The sequence below is a fragment of the Mustela lutreola genome, chromosome 1 (genome assembly GCF_030435805.1).
Source record: "Mustela lutreola isolate mMusLut2 chromosome 1, mMusLut2.pri, whole genome shotgun sequence".
Classification (NCBI taxonomy): Eukaryota; Metazoa; Chordata; class Mammalia; order Carnivora; family Mustelidae; genus Mustela; species Mustela lutreola.
The window spans coordinates 33,998,013-34,014,467 of record NC_081290.1 but is presented as its reverse complement, the minus strand read 5'-3'; the positions used below and the strand labels follow the sequence as shown (position 1 = coordinate 34,014,467).

The window sequence follows — 16,455 nt, the reverse complement described above, 5'->3', positions numbered from 1 at the left end:
TGCTACTCAATGTGTGTTTGCATGCAGAGAAATGTGGCGGCCTCCGACAGAAATGCACATTGGAGCCATAATATGAAGGAAGTAATTCAATCACTAAGTATGTGGATTTACGTTAACGTCCATTTTGAAATGGATGAAGGGTGAAATTTTCACCTTTTCCCCAAATGGTGAATTTAGGAAATTTCCTCACTCATAAGGAAGGAGATAGGGAGGAAGTGAAATGTTTCTTATTTACAAGGCACACATTTGACCCTTAATTACTAAGTGTTATTTCTGTCTCCTATCGGTCCCTCAGCAACCCATGGGCACCTCCGTACTGAGTACAGTTACCAAGGAAGCACGGTTTACTGTAAAGGCTTTAGTGAAAGGGACCTCAGTTTCCTTGTCTCTAAAATGGGAACCACATCAGAGCATTCTGTAACAATTAAATAGGGCAATAGCAATAAAAAAGCTCTTCGCACAAAATAAGAGCCCCATAATTACATTAATAATATATTATCATCATGATCCCCAATATCCAGATATCATTAAACATAGAGTTTTAAAATATTACCTGAAAATATATTATTCTCTAAACCTACTATTTAGAACACAGAAATACTTTGGGTTTGCAATTGCATGAGCAAATTATTCTCAAGCTTCCTCCAGTGATTTATCAAGGCTTCCTCTGGAAGACATGATACTGCAAGGGTCCAAACCAAGCTGTGGTTCTATGGCCTTGACTCCATCAGTATCTCCTAGAATCACCAACCCCAAATTGCTAAAGCATGTGGACTTGGCAGAAAGAGGCCCGCATGCAAAGAAACCAACACCAAGATCTGTCAATTTGCGGCCTTGCCTGCTGAAATTCACATTTCAATCAGTTGTCCTTTCTGCTCTCTCCGACCCTCATCTTTCATTTTGGCACTTGCACTGACATTCTTGGGCTATAATTCAAAAATATCGGCCGGTTCCCAGAGCGCTTTCAAAATTAGCTTCTCCTAAGCTCCTCAGACCCTGAGTCTATACCAGTGACCCTACATTCCTGGAAGGCCCAGAGGCCCCATCAGCCCACCCGTAATCTCCGGTTTGGCCTGGTCTCCACCACTCACTCTATCCCAAGGGCACAGCTCTCAACATCTCAGGCCTGGCTTCCCAGACTTATCAATTTCATGGACCATTAACCTGCCAAATAAAAATATTCCCACCAATTCATAAAAGAAATCTTACCACCAGATCAGAAGGGTATAGTCTCAGAGGAAAAAGGATACATCTAATTTGGACACACTTATAAAATATTCACTACATCACCATCGTTATTATTTTGATAAGAACAGCAAACACAACACCAACGGACAATGGCCCATGGGCCTAATACTGTGCTTTGAACTTTTACATTGAGTGGAAACTAAAATCTGATGTATAGGGCAGCAATTTGGGAAAGGTTACCTCCTATAGCACTGGGATGCCAAGACTCTCTTCTTCAAAAACAGCATTAATTAAAGATACGTAAATTTTTTAAAAAGAAAAAAAAAAAATAGCATTTCCCTTCACTCTCCAGAGCTGTCTACAAGTTCTCTCCAACCTCATCCTCCAAAGTGCACACTTCTCCTAGCTCAGCTACAGAACTGCATTCTTTTTAGTCCACTTTAAAAGAAAAACACAAACAAAACTACTCGTCCTCCCACTCTCCGCATTCCTAAAGCATACTTTCCAGTAGAGCTACACTTTAAAAACCTCAGCTATAACCTAGCAGGCAAAATTTTGCAAGATTTCCACAGGGGGCAGAGGAAAGAATGGTTCCCCTTATCTATAACCACTGGGAAATCATTAAGAAATGAAGACACACCTTAATCCATAGTCCCGCACCACTTATCTTTTCCACGGTCCCTTCCCATCTTTGTCCGTATAAGTCTGTACATTTTACGTACCAATAAATTATACACTGAGACTCTCCTCCTGACAACAAAAGTCATGCCTGTCCTGGCATCTATTCAACACTGAGAAGACCAGGTTAAGACTCAACCATTATGGAAATAAGATTATGCAGAAAGGAAGGGTCTCCAGCGAGTCTACACTTTAAGGCCTCTAATACTTTTAAACTTATACAGGCTTCTTACTTATTGCTAACTTGGGGTGACTTGACTGTCTTCTACCTTCTGTGTCCTCTCTTTCGCTCTCCCCTCATGTTGGGAGTTACTGCCCCCCACTCCCAGCAGACGCCCAGCAACCCTGCAGCCTGGTTAATATCAGCAGCGCTAGATTCACTGCCTGTTTATTATCAATTATTAAAATGTGGGTAATGACTCGCGTCTGCTCACCTGCCTCACTTAAAGGTTCATGACGCTGAGTTTTGTGAGCATCGTGAAAACAAAGTGCACTCCAAACCCCAAGTGGATGGGTTTCCTTTGCTCTCTGCCCCATCATCGTCACTTGCCAAAGAGGGGAGGGGGGGAGTTCACAATCTGTTGGAAGATGAGTGGGTGCGTTCCACCAGCCACCACTCTGGCTACTACGGGAGCTCACCCTGGACACCTGCACAGCACAGGAGGATGCTAACATGATACGATGAGGAGAATTTTATTCCAGAGACCAAGGGCTTCATTTTTAATCAAGGGCTGAGGAAAGAGGACGGGGACATGGAAAAGGCTTGCCAAAACTTCACAGCAGTGGGCCCAGCACCCAAGACACCTTCCTCTGCGGCTTCCGTGGTGACTTCTCTCTCAACTTATCTACCTGCCCAAGCGCAGACACTCCCCTCAGAAGATGCTATATGACAGTTTCAAATATCCACTGTGCTTCATTCAGATCTAATCCTCGCCTTGTCTCCTACATAGACAACCATTCTTTAACAGAAACTAAAAGGGAGTACAGATTTGGCCAAAACAAAACAAAACAAAAACAAAAAATGAAACCAAGACATTCCTCAAATCAGGACACGCCAGACTCAGTGAAACACAAAATCAGCTTCCTCTACTGCTCTGAATGAAGGGCCGACCCACCCCGCCCGCTCCAATGGCTGCATCACAGACCCCTGGAATGGGACAAGAGAAGCCCATTCTACCGAAACTCTCTCATTGTACAGATGGAAAAACTGAGGCCCAGAAAAGTACACTGACTTTCCCAAGATTATACAGTAGGTTAAAGTAGCGGGAGAACCTGGCCCAGAAGACAAGTCTTGGGAGTCACTGGTTGGTGGTCTTTCCACCAAATCCCACCAGACTATTTAAAATGGAGAATCTGTCACTCTGACTCTGAAAAACCATTTCAACTGAGAGAAATGCCATCAGCCTACAGAATATGCATTAATAACACATTCAACATAAAATGGGTAATCTGGGCCTATCTTTCTTACACTTAAGTGTATTTGTTGGTAGCACAACACTGTTGAAAATAAATGAGCACGAAAACAGTTTTTAAATCCAAACAGAAGATTCTTTAAAACATTCAAATCATTTTGAAAACATGCTGTTCCAATCAAATCTAATTCCAAATAACAAATCAAAAATGTTTCACAAGAGAATGCTTAGTAACAATGAAGCCCGCTGAAAATATTCTCCTATCAGATATTCTCCTATCAGATAAAATATTCAAGTTCTATTGCTACGCAATCAAAGGACTATCCACCACTCCAGAGGAGTTTTCTGGGGAAGCTGACATTCATGTGAAAGATGCTGACACATAATATATGTAAGAAGCTTAATATCGGATTGACACAGAGACCAAACATTGAACAAACACTAGTTTCCTTAACCCGGGGAAGGAAAATAAGTATCGCCCACATAACTAGTAATACCTTCTTACAATACTTTCCTAAAAGTCCTACAGCCATGAAAAACATTATGACATCAGAGTATTGTCTATTTTAAAAGTTTAACTGGGGTGCCTGGGTGGTTCAGTCAGTTAAGCGCCAGCTCTTGAGCTCCGCTCAGATCATGATCTCAAAGGTCGTGAGTTCAAGCCCCACACTGGGTGTGAAGCCTACTTAAAATAAAAAAAAAAAATTTTTTTTAAGGTGTAACTAAAAAGGAGATAGAGGAACAACATTCCATTTTTCTTTTTTTGTTTTAAGATTTTATTTATTTACATGACAGAGATCACAAGTAGGCAGAGAGGCAGGCAGAGAGAGGAAGGGAAGCAGGTTCCCTGCTGAGCAGAGAGCCTGATTCAGGGCTCTTTCAGGGCTCGATCCCAGGACTCTGGGAGGCAGAGGCTTTAACCCACTGAGCCACCCAGGCAACCCTTCCATTTTTCTTAAAAGACAAATTAGATATCCTGGAATCAGAGTAATCAGCATAACCCTGTACTAATATTATGGCAAGCCTTTCAGTATTAATTTCTGTTGTAACAGGAAAAAAAAAAAAAAGAAGAATTCAGTGTTTGTTGTTTTCCTTGTGGCAGGAAAAGAAACAGTCATGAAAAAGCTGAAACGTGACATAAAAAGAGTAGCAGTTTTAAAATATGTTATCATTGCACACGTGGATTCTTGCAATACTTAATACACTTTTTTTAAAGATTTTATTTTATTTAAAACAAAGATTTTTTAAAGATTTTATTTTTAAAGATTTTATTTTTTTTTTAAAGATTTTTTAAAGATTTATTTAGAGAGAGATTGTAAGTAGGCAGAGAGAGAGGAGGAAGCAGGCTCCCTGCTAAGCAGAGAGCCCAATTCGGGGCTCGATCCCAGGACCCTGGGATCACGACCTGAGCCAAATGCTTTAACCAACTGAGCCACCCAGGTGCCCCTTAGTAATCTTTTCTTAAATAATTTTGTAGTCTCTTATTCATATCACTCCAGTTAAATGTAAAGCACTTTTACACTTCAGTTCATTGAGTTTTCCACTACCACTTTATACAAGTTTCAGAAAGTGCTGAATAGTGTGCTGCCTCCTTGGGAGTGAATTATCTAGTTAGAAGTTATTCTTTCGAAAAGAGAATAAAAGTTCAAGAAACTCCTTCCCTAAAAAAGGTCTGGAGTCCTTTTTCAAGGGCTCTGAGCAAATATCTAGGAACATCCCTAGATTAGGAAGATCCCAAGTCATTTGGGAGGGGGGGGCACGCAGTGATGATGACAAAATGACAGCAACAGAAGTCTTGAATCTGCTTCTCCCCTGGAGTTCTGACTACTAGCCTATTGTACTCTACTGCCACCTGTGTTCTCCCAGCATCTCCCCCAACCACGAGGTTCCTCAGCCATTTCATCAATGCCAACCCCTCAAATCAGTGCATTCCTGATTCTGCAAGTTACCATAAACAACTGATTAACAATCACTGTTTTCAAGCTACAGACAGAAAACACAACTAAGCTGCCACTTAAGTTCATAAAGAAATCCCCCTTCAAAGATTATGTTCCTGAAAGGCCAGCTATCCTAAATGATCAGATATCCTTCGTTATCAGATATCCTTAATTATCCTGGCCATTTGAGGGCAAGATTTGAAATACAAGTCCATGACTAGGAAGAAAGAAAATAAATAAATAAATCCGAGGCTTAAGAGACCCAAAGACCAAACAACAGATCAGGATGCCACTGTGTGCTGGTTTAAATCACTTAAATATTACAACAAATGACAAACCAATGCCAACCTCGCAAAGTTTCCGCATTTCTTGGAACTGAGACAGCACCGGTGGCATCATTTAATGATAATCCTTCAGGTATTTCACTAAAGTCACCAGGCGCGATGGAAAGCCCGTGACTGAGGACTTCTTAAAGAGCCCAGCCTCGCCGGAGCTGCCGACACTGTGTCTTACTCTCTTCTCAATCTGGGTTCTCCCAACCACTCCATCCATCCAGAAACGTTTGTGACAGTCGTGGCTCTCAGCTGCGCAGAACTTGACTACAAAACGGCTACAACTCTCAATCTGATTTCTCCCATTTATTTGCGTTTAGTTCAAGCCCCACACTCCCTCGGCCCTTCGCTCCCTGCCCCCTCGGTTCTAGATAGCTTCAGCGCGTTCTAGACCACCTCGCATTGTTTCTTGGGGACTCCGCATCCCTGCCTCCCACCAGCACTGTGGTGAAGCACAAATGTCATTTCCATCGTCACCCCTCCATTCCGCCCGGCGGGTAGCCGAGGAGCCTCCAGGACCAAGGGCCGGCTTCCCCCATTCGGTCTCCCTCGCACAGCCATTTTCTAGTTAAAACGCTCTCTGCCTCCGAGGGGGAAATGAACTTTTCCCCCTTTGATCTCCCGATTGCTAGCGTCTGAACCCCCAAGAAGCCAGCGCCGTCTCCAACTCCCCGGCAGGAGCGCGCTGCCGCCCCGGGAGGGAGAGCCCAACAGCACAGCCGAGGCCGGTGCCAGGGAAGGGGGTGTGCGCTCTTCCCCGCCGGCGCCCGCCCTCACTTTTCCCCTCCGCAGCCCCCACCCGGGCGCACCCCCTCCAATCCCGTCTCCCCCCCCAGGCCCTGCCAAACCCGGGCTGCCGAGGGAAAGAGAGCGCCGGGAAGCAAGAGGGATGGAAGTCAAGGAGTGAGCCCGCAGTCGCCGTGCCACCCGGCCGGCCCTGCGGCTCGAGCGCAGGGCGCACCGGACTCGGGAACCCGCGCCCGCTGCAGATGCGGTGGCAGCTGCTGCAGCTGTGGCTGCGGCGAGGCGGGCGGCCGGGGCCGCGCAGCCCCAGGGGCCGGCAGGAGAGGAGCAGCCGCCGGGGCTGCGCGCAGCCACTCGTCGCACGCCGCTTGCCGCTGCCCGGGTCTCTCGCCGGCACTCCCGGGCCGCCCCGGGGTCCAGGGCAAAGGCAAGGAAGAAAGCGAGGCTCACCGGCGGTGCGCGCCGCGCTCGCCCTGGCACCGGCGCCCGGCGGCTCTGCTCCGTCTCGCCTTCCCCGGAGCACCCAGATCAGCTGCGGGTGCAGCGCACGAGCTTCCTACTTGAGACCAGGACGGGCTCCGGCGACTGAGCATGCCCAGTGCCGCTCCGCGAGTCCCGCGCAGGCAGCGGCGCCGGCGAGATTCCACTTCTCCAGGCTTTGGCGGCGGCTGCGCGAGGAGAAGCTGGAGGGGCCCGGCCAGGCGGGGGCCGAACGCGAGAAAGGCGGGGCCGGGGGCGGGGGCCGGGGAGGAGGGGGCGGGACGCGCTCCGAGTGCGACCCCTGCAGGCAGAGGCTGCGAGCCCTGTGGGACCCACCGTTCCCTTATCGCCTGGGAAGATGGCAGGGAGGCTGCGGGGGGCCTGGGTGTCGAGATGCAGCCCGGTATCCCCTCCATGTGGCCTGGCGTCTGTCTGCACCAAAAGGCAGTTGGGTAACCTCATCCCTGGCTAGTCTTTTCTCCCACATGTCTGCAGTCCTTTATAATGGGAAAATGTACCCAGATGAGAACTGCCCACACCCACCCAGCTGCAACTTGTAGGCAAGAACTCCTTCTGCCTCCTTATCGGGAACCCCAGGCATATGCCTCCCCCCCGCCCACACACACACACACACACACACACACACACACACACCATTCCTTGATGTGAAAGTCACAACGAGATGACCTCAAGGGAGAAACATACCTGCAGGCGGGGAAAAGCACAATTTCCTTTTCACCGGGAATATTACCTATAACTGGAATTGTACGCAGACAAGCAGAGTTCTGCTAAGAATGGACACTCAGTAAGCGGTAATCAGTGCTCTGCCCTGGACAGTGTGAATGACACCCCCAAAGCGCGCTTAGCGTCGTTCTTCTCCAGTGCAGTGGTTGTCAAAGGTCAGGATCACCCTGAGGCTTTATAGGAATAAAATGCTGGGTCCCACCCCCAGAGTCTCTGCATGAGTAATGGGCGTGCGGTGGGGCCCAAGCCTCCGTATACCCTACAAGTTCCCAGGTAATGCTTGTGCCACTGCTCCGAGGACCACACTTTGAGAACCATTATTATACATTCATATACACACAGCCTTATGTATGATCTGTGTCAAGGGGATTGTGCTAAAAGTAAATTAATAGTAACTGAAGTTGCGGCTTCTCGCTCATTCTCCTCCCCAAACTTCCGGAAAGCACTTGCTTCCTCAAATAACAGACTCACACCTAGCTGGTCCTTATTCTTCATGTGACGATTCTGTGTGGTTGCGGTGGGCAGTACTATATTGCTTCAAATACCATGTATTTATTGAGGATCCTTAAGGTGTACAGTAAGCCTAGGAATACCGGTAAATAAAAAATCCCAGACCCTTGCCTTCATGGAGCCTGCAGACACCCACCAAATAATCACTCACAAATGTCATATAAAACGTTGAAGAGTTAGGAGGGAGATCTACTACACGTGGATAAAAGGGTGTATAATGGGACCCTGATGCTGACTCACAGTAGGGTTGCAAGGAAAGAGCGGTGGAGGGAAGCTACCTTGCGGAAGGCCGGTTCCCGACGTTTGCACCCCTAAAACCTCTCCCACGAACAATTTTCCTCGGACCCACCTGAAGGCCAACAGCCACGTTGCGCCTTACTGTAACAGAAAAGCAATATTGCCACTGAGAAATCCCTGTAAATCCATGAAAGTGCTCACCCTTAGGGCTGAGTCCCCACACCTCAAGACCCGCCTATTGAGTCTGAGACCCTGGACAGACGGAGGCCATACTTTTAACCCAATCTGGGAAAAAGCAGTCTCGGAACCGGAAAGCCTTCTAGTCCTGGTCTATGGCCTTCAGGTTCAGAGAAGCGAAGAAATTAACCAACCCAAGACCACCCGGCCCTTCAGTAGCGGGACCAGTCTCCACCCTTCCCGGTAGGTCCTCTTTCCGTGGCACTCCATTCCCACGGACCCCGCGGCTCCCCGCGGCCCTCCAGGAGTCCCACCCTGCTGTCCCCTCTCCTGGGGGGTCCCAGGGCGACCCACGGCTCTCCCCCTCCCGGTTCGGTCTCCTCCAGACCGGGAGGAAAACCCGCGGTGGAGTCCTCGGCGGCGGGGCGGGGCGACGCGCGCAGGCGCAGTGGCCGCCAGGTTGGGCCGAGGAGGCGCCCAGCTCCACACCTGATGCAATCAGCCTTCCGGAAACGGGCCCGGCGGCCGCGCTCACCCAGGAAACGCTTCTGCGCCCTCCTCTGGCCACCGAGCCCCCCGCCCGCGTTCCGAGCCACCTCGCCGCCCGACTTTGCCCCGGCACAGAGGGCGACGTTCGGCGTCCTCCGGAGGACCCGCAGGAATCGGCAAGTCACCGCCTGCGAAAGCAAAATTTCTGGCTGCCCTGATAGTGACGTGGAAACGGCCACCGAAGGTTCCGTGGAAATTCCCTTAATTATGTATTTGCAGAGAAGACCGGCGGAGGCGGGGAAGGTTTTAACCTGCTTTGCTGCGATCCTTCCCTTCGTCCGCCGCCAGACACACATCTTCCTTCCTCCCTTGAAGGAGCGTTTCTAGAACAGCGTGAAGGCAGAATGGACAGGACTCCCTGCTACCCTCTCGGTCTTGCTGAATATGGAACAGCGCGTTGTCTCTGCTACAGAAAGCCTTCCGCCGCATACTCATTTTATAAATAAGTAATTGGTTCCTCTGTACCTCATCATTTTAGTTTACAAAGAAAATCACTTCCCCTTTCACCGCCTCATGCAATTTTGATATCTATTGTAAGTGGGTTTTGTCCTTCATGCTGACTCACCATGAAGTGTTTTCTAAGGAAATGAGATATTCTAAGAACATTTCAAGAGCATGTTTATAAAAGAATGGAAGTAAAAAATTACCTACGTCCTTTAAGGCTAAAACGGAAAAGAAAAGACAAATTCAAGGAATTTTATATGTAAGGATACTTAGGAGATCATTCTAGAGTGAAGCCTGGATCAACGCGGGTTTTACAGATGTTTACCTCTCTGTGGCCTGAAGAGGTCAATGACTTTTCCTTCCTTAAGCAAAACTGCACTTGAAAACAGATTTCTTAACACCCTAACCTAATGAAAAAATATATTTGTATTTTGCACAAACACTATACAAAGTGCAAGACTATATTACAATGCTGTTTTTTCCATCTAAAGATTACAAAGTACAAAATTGGCCACAAAAGGGATCCTATTACTTGTCCGTAGCCCTGAAGTCCTTAGTCTTTAAATAGTCCTTGATCTCCCTGACACTATGCAACTTAGCCAGACATTGCTGAGATAACCAGAGACTAGGCTTTAAATATTTCCAATATGGTATGAAATTCTTCAGCGCTTCAAGACATCAAGGATTCTTTTGAATCAAAATTTAGAGTCTCTAGTATTTTTGCTTGACAGTGGTATATGAATTGTTTGAGGTTAAACCAAGGGAATTTTAATGATCACAACAAAATATCAGGGCTATGATTTGCCACTGTCGTGATTCAAAATACTTTTTAAAAAATGGAAAATGAAGGTGAAACATAAAAGTTACTGCAAAACTCCTGCCTACAGTAAAACTTTTCAAAACCCTAACTACCTTTTTATCTTGATTAATGTATATTTCTTTTCAGAATGTTCTGACATTGAGATATGAGAGAATACCTTTACTTATGCATAGAGTCAAGTAAATGTCAAAATACAGAGGAGCAAAGTACAAACTCATCACAAGAAGGTACTAGTTACAGAATAACAAAACTTCACCGAGTGCTTAGCTTGTGCTGGATCCTGACCATCGGTATTAAACTTAATCTTCACAACCGTCCCATGAGTAATGTACTATTGTTATCTTTACATTACGGGTAGTGAAAGTAAAGTTTGAGAATGTAAAGTAACTAATATAAATACAGAGAAAATGATTGTAATTTTTGTTTTATATAAGAAAGGAAGTAGAGTACTATACTTACTCTCCTCCCAAAGATAACACTTAGTAAAATTAGTGTTTTCCACACATTCGTAATTGGTGAATCATAGTCCCCAAACTTAGGACCAATCTCACCCACAGATATGAAGCAGATGATTGAATATCTAGTGACTTTTCGGGGGTATCAGCAAGGCCTGCCCTCTGATGGGCTTTCCATCTCCAGTTGGTTCCTCTAGTCCTAAACTATCCAATTCAGTAGTTGCTCACTAGCCACTTATAGTTACTTAGTTTTAAATTAACTAATTAACATTATAATTAAATTTTCAGTTCCTTGGTCATATTAGCCACATTTCAAATGTTCTATAGCTAAGCTAATGGCTACTATATTGGATGGTGCAAGTATAAAACATTTCCAACTCTGCAGAAAATTTTATTGGACTGTGTTGCTGTAGTCCATCCCAATAATATGAGGCTTTACTCTTTCTCCATTCTGTATTAGCCCTCCTCTAAAAGGGCCATCTTTCTAGCTTTACCTTTCCCATGAGTTTCAGTGCTGTTAGTCCAGATTAATATTACTGTCAGTATAGAATACCATCATTGAAAGATACAGGCTTTAGAGCAAGACTTTATTTCCCATCCCAGCTCTTTGATTTACCATCTATGTAACCTTGGACAAATTATTTTACCTCAGTTAACCTTGATCTTCTTATCTGTAAAATGGGCATTTTAGTCTTTTCCTCATGGGTTTAATGAATGAAGATAACACACGTAAAGTTTCTGGTGGGCCTCACATAGATTCCTTCCTTCCACTCCAGTTTCAGTAAATGACATCACCAATTACTCAGATTTTCCAACTAGAAATCTCAGTCATCTTCATTTCTTCCTTCCTCCTCAACAGCCCGCTTTTAATTAGTCATCAAGCCTGTTGCTCCCCTCTCAGGGATCCTTCTCAAATCTGGGCTCCTTTCTGCCCCCACTCCCACTGTCCTCACTGGCGTCTCATGAGCTATTTCAGTATCCTGCCAACTGCCCTTCGTGGCACCCATCACTTCCAATCCAAGTCCTTCCTCCATGCTGCTGCCAGAGTGATCTTTCCAAAAAGAGATGCTGATGATTTCACTTCCCTACTTAAAAACCAGTGGTGACTTCTGGTTGCTTAAGGATAAAAATTTAACTATTAAACCTAAGGACTTATGAGACCAACCCCCCATTCCATTTCAAACCTACATTTGGCTCCTCTACTACCAACCTCCCTTTTAAGCCACCCCTCCCTCAGCTCATTACTCTCCCTATATCACCCCTGCCCTCCTCCCCCAGCACCCTCTGCACCACCAGCCAGTGCCCTAAGAGGCATTTCTACAACACATAATGGCCTTTCCTGTCTCTGTCCTTGCACACACCCTTCTCAAGCCAAAATGACCTTTTTACATCTCCTTTACCAGTCAAACTCCACTTATTCTTCAAGGTCCAGCTCAGTGATGATCAATTCTATAAAAAGCTTAGTCACCTTTTCCCAGGGAAAAGTGGTGACCTGCTCATCTGTGATGTCATAGGTTTAAGAGTATAGATGCTATCTATATTCAGGCTACCCTAGTTTAAAACCCGCCTACACCACAGTCCCACTGGTAGTTTTGAGAAAGTGACTTACCCTCTCCTAATCTCAATTTCCTTGTCTGAAAATGTTGATAATCACATTATGCACAGTTTAGTGTTATTGAAAGTATATAAAATAATGCACACAAAATTCATAACAGCATGCCCAGCTCATAGGTAAGCATTCAATATACATTACCTTTAAATTATTACTATTATTACTACCCATTTTATTATTTTGCCTCTATGTGGGCCTCCTTTTTTACATTTTACTTTTTTATTTGTTTTAAAAGATTTTTATTTATCTATTTATTCGTTTGTTTGAGAGAGAGTAAAAGCAAGAGAGGTCGTGGAGGGAGAGGGAAAAGCAGACTCACTGCTGAACCCGAAGCCCTATGTGGGGCTGAGTCCAAGATCCTTGAGATCATGACCTGAGCCAAAGGCAGACACTTACCCAACTGAGCCACCCCAGGACCCCTTTTTTTACATTTTAAATACATCTTTTACTTTCAAAAAATTTTTTTATTTCACATTTACATCGATTTTACATTATATAAAAAGTTTTATCACAGAAATACTTGGTATTTATTACAGAAATACTTGGTGTTTAGGAAACACTAGTGACAAGCCAAAAAGATTAAATCTTCTATTATTTGAGACCCATTTTAGTTGCAAACAGAAGGAATTCTAGTTAACTTCCCCAGGACACAGAATGAGAGAAGGCACTGTCAGGTTGCCCACTGCATCAATGCAAAGATGGAGAACTGTTTTCGCAAAAGGTCAGGCTCTATGGAGGACTGGCAGCAGACAATACAGAGCAGACTATGGTGCAGCCTGGCAAGATGGTACCATCTCACTGGCCTCTTACTATGGCCACTGTTCCTGAACTTTGGCAACTTAGCAATGCTTTCTCCCTATTCATGCTGAAAACCTATACCTTAGCAGCCAGAAGGCAGAGAGAGGAAAAGTTTGCCTCCCTTAACATTCTCTGCTTGGAGGTGGGACCTTCCCACAACCCAAACTCATACAGTAGAGGATTCACTAAAAATAGAAAAAGTGTCTCCCTGCCCTCACTCCCCTACCTCACGGGGATAAAGTATGGGTCAACTTATCACTCATTTGCAAGCATCATGTACCTCTGTGCTTTCAAGCCTTTGCTTATGCCATTCCCTTTGCCTGGAATATGCTTTGCTTCACACACTGATCCACTCACTCCTGCTTCCTTCACCTTGTCCACTTTTCAATATCGTGCTCATTCTACAAAGGCCAAGCTTTTTCCCTAATCGAGCACACAGGTTAATGCTTACTCCTTGGTTCCAGACAACATCATATGGTTTTGCATCCCATCATATGTACAGTTAGATATTTGTCAGTCTTTGTGGTTATACCGTGAGCTCCTATATCTGGCTTTATCCCATAGAAGACACTCGATAAAAACCTGTTTAATGAATGAAAGAGAAAAGGGAAATTAGCTTTTATTAAGACACTGTGCCAAGCACTTTACAATATTAAATTCTATTTATTCTCAATTTAGAACTCTTTTTTTTTTTTTCCTCCAATATAGGCTGTGTCACCATTTTATAACAGAGGAAACTGAGGCATGGAGGAGCTAAGTTAATTTCCCAAGATCACACAGCTATTAAAGTACAGAGGCAGAATGTGAACAGAGAGGAGAAAGCTAATTAAATTAATCTGTAAAATTTCCCTAAGTATTGAAAATATATTTATTAAATTTTATAAGCTCTTATTTCACTGTTCTTTTTTTAAAAATATTTTTATTTATTTATTTGACAGAGATCACAAGTAGGCAAAGAGGCAGGCAGAGAGAGAGGAGGAAGCAGGCTCCCCGCTGAGCAGAGAGCCTGATGCGGGGGCTCAATCCCAGGATCCTGGGATCATGACCTGAGCCAAAGAAAGAGGCTTTATAACCCACTGAGCCACCCAGGCACCCCTTATTCCACTATTCTTGAAAGATGATGATAGATGGGCTCTATACAGGAAATCATAGGAATTTAATTTATGAGCACAAAAGCACACAATAAAATTCATCACACTCTTTGTCTTTGCCCTTCCCCCAGGCAACCAAGAATTGTTATTGCAGACACTAGCATTTTATTGAACTGGTTCTGCCTACAAAAAATTTATGTTCTTATGCTTAGGGCAAACTCTTTCCCTGGCTATATGATATCCTCTCTTCCCTCCAGAAAATCCTTGTTTTGCTTATTTTCAGACAATAGAAATTTGAGTCTAGATTGCCAGTATGCATGGTGTCTCACAATTAATCGTCTGCATAGATAAAGGCAAGAATTTAAATCTTGTAAATGGAGGAAAACCATCACCTTCATGTTCAAAGGGTACAAAATAAATAATACCATGCAACTTAGAGAAATACTCAATTTTAAATTCAAATAAACATAATGAAATAGAAAGGAGAAAATCTGACATGAAGAATACTGTAAGACAGAAGACATTATAAAAGAATGAGAAATCATCTACAAGAGAAAAATGCTTCACTCATACCTAGAGGTGGACAGGAAATATATTGCTAATTTGCAGAAGAATTGATTCTCCTTGATCAAACAAAAAATTTATGATCTCCTTTCTCTACTTGTTCCTGCCAAGTATCTTTCACTTTTAAGCACTTCATTACAAAATCTGCAAAAAGAAAATAAGAAGGGAGGGGAAGGGGAGTGGAGGGAAGTAAATAGGGAGGAAAGAAAGAGAGGCAGACAGGAAAATGTAAAAAAAAAGACCTGAAGATCTCTTCAAGAGATTATTATCATAAGTAAACACCAGTCATTAGGTTAAATGAAGCCTAACTCCTTATAAATATCTAAGAGCACAAAAAGTCGAATTCGGGAGTGAAGGGGCAACCATATAGGGGGAAAAAATGTAATAAAAAGTAATAGCACCAAATTAATCCCAATATGGAGGTTAGATATTAGGGGAAAAAAGATTATTGGGAAGTTCAATTAGATAAAGGAAAGACTTCAAAGGAATATAGCAAGCACTCCATCCCTTGAGATATTTAAAATTAACCTGGACAAAAAACTAGAATATATTTTGTAAAAAGCAATCCTTTCTGACAAGCTGGTAGATTAGTTTTAATTGATTTTTCCACCTCTAATTTCTTTAAATATCTGAAATGCTATTCTTAGAAGACAAATGAGTTTTCTTTGAGAATGAATTTTGTCTTTATTTTAATGAAATGAGATATGATTTCTTACGGAAATAGTTTCCAAGCCAATGACTTTACAAGTAATAACTCTAACTGCTATTTAGATTATAAAAGTTAACAAAGTTACATCATTAGTAAACATGATAAATTACAATATATTTTCTTTCATTGTGCACTAGTAATTGTCTTGAAATAAAATTCCCAAAAAATGAAGGAATACGATGCAGTTCAAAAACAGGAAAATGGGGGCTCCTGGGTGACTCAGTCATTGAGCATCTGCCTGTATCTCAGGTCTTGGTCCCAGGGTCCTGGGCTTCAGCCCCACATGGGGCTCCCTGCCCAGCAGGAAGCCTGCTTCTCTCTCTCCCACTCTCCCTGCTTGTGTTCCCTCTCTTGCTGTGTCTTAGTCAAATAAATAAATAAAGTCTTTAAAAAAAAAAAAAAAAACAGGAAAACGGAGCAGGCATACATTCTGACAGTTTTTACCTTTTTGTTCTAGGTTCATATCCTATCTAAAAAGTTATCATCAAAAAAAAAAAAAAAAAAGAAAGAAAGAAGGAAGAAAGGAAGGAAGGAAAGAAAGAAAAAGAAAAAGAAAAAGTTCCATTGAAATTATGTCAAATTTTGTATTATTGAATCAGATAACAGTTTTGAGGAGATAAGGGACAATATCAGCATATACATGTTGTTTATTGTAAGAAAAGGACTAAATTAGAAATGTACTAGAAAAAAACTTTGCCTGTTGTCTTTGAATTTTCTTAGAGATCACTTGGCTTAGAAAAGAAGTGGAAACACTAAATGAAACAGGAGATATATCTGTTTCTCCATATATATATATACACATATATATGTGTGTGTTTCTATATATGCATATATATATATATATATATATATTCTTTAATTTTATTATTTATTTGTCAGAGAGAGAGCACAAGCAGGGGGAGCAGGAGGCAGAGGGAGAAGCAGGTTCCTTGCTGAGCAAGGAGCCCGATGTGGGACTCAATCCCAGGACCCTG

At 43.7% G+C, this 16,455-nt stretch overlaps 1 protein-coding gene across 11 annotated transcripts in view; it reads right to left on the bottom strand.

Moving 5' to 3' along the window:
• Positions 1-6,958, bottom strand: part of APBB2 (amyloid beta precursor protein binding family B member 2) — a 368,905-nt gene extending 361,947 nt beyond the window's left edge. For 9 of the 11 annotated variants that reach the window (XM_059162904.1, XM_059162883.1, XM_059162840.1 and 6 more), the window contains exon 1: positions 6,742-6,957. The gene's annotated coding sequence lies outside the window, so the exon portion shown is untranslated. Of the gene's footprint in view, positions 1-6,741 lie in introns of all 11 variants that reach the window. The other 2 variants (XM_059162875.1, XM_059162941.1) reach the window with 1 other exon arrangement.
• Positions 6,959-16,455: the final 9,497 nt, after the last annotated feature.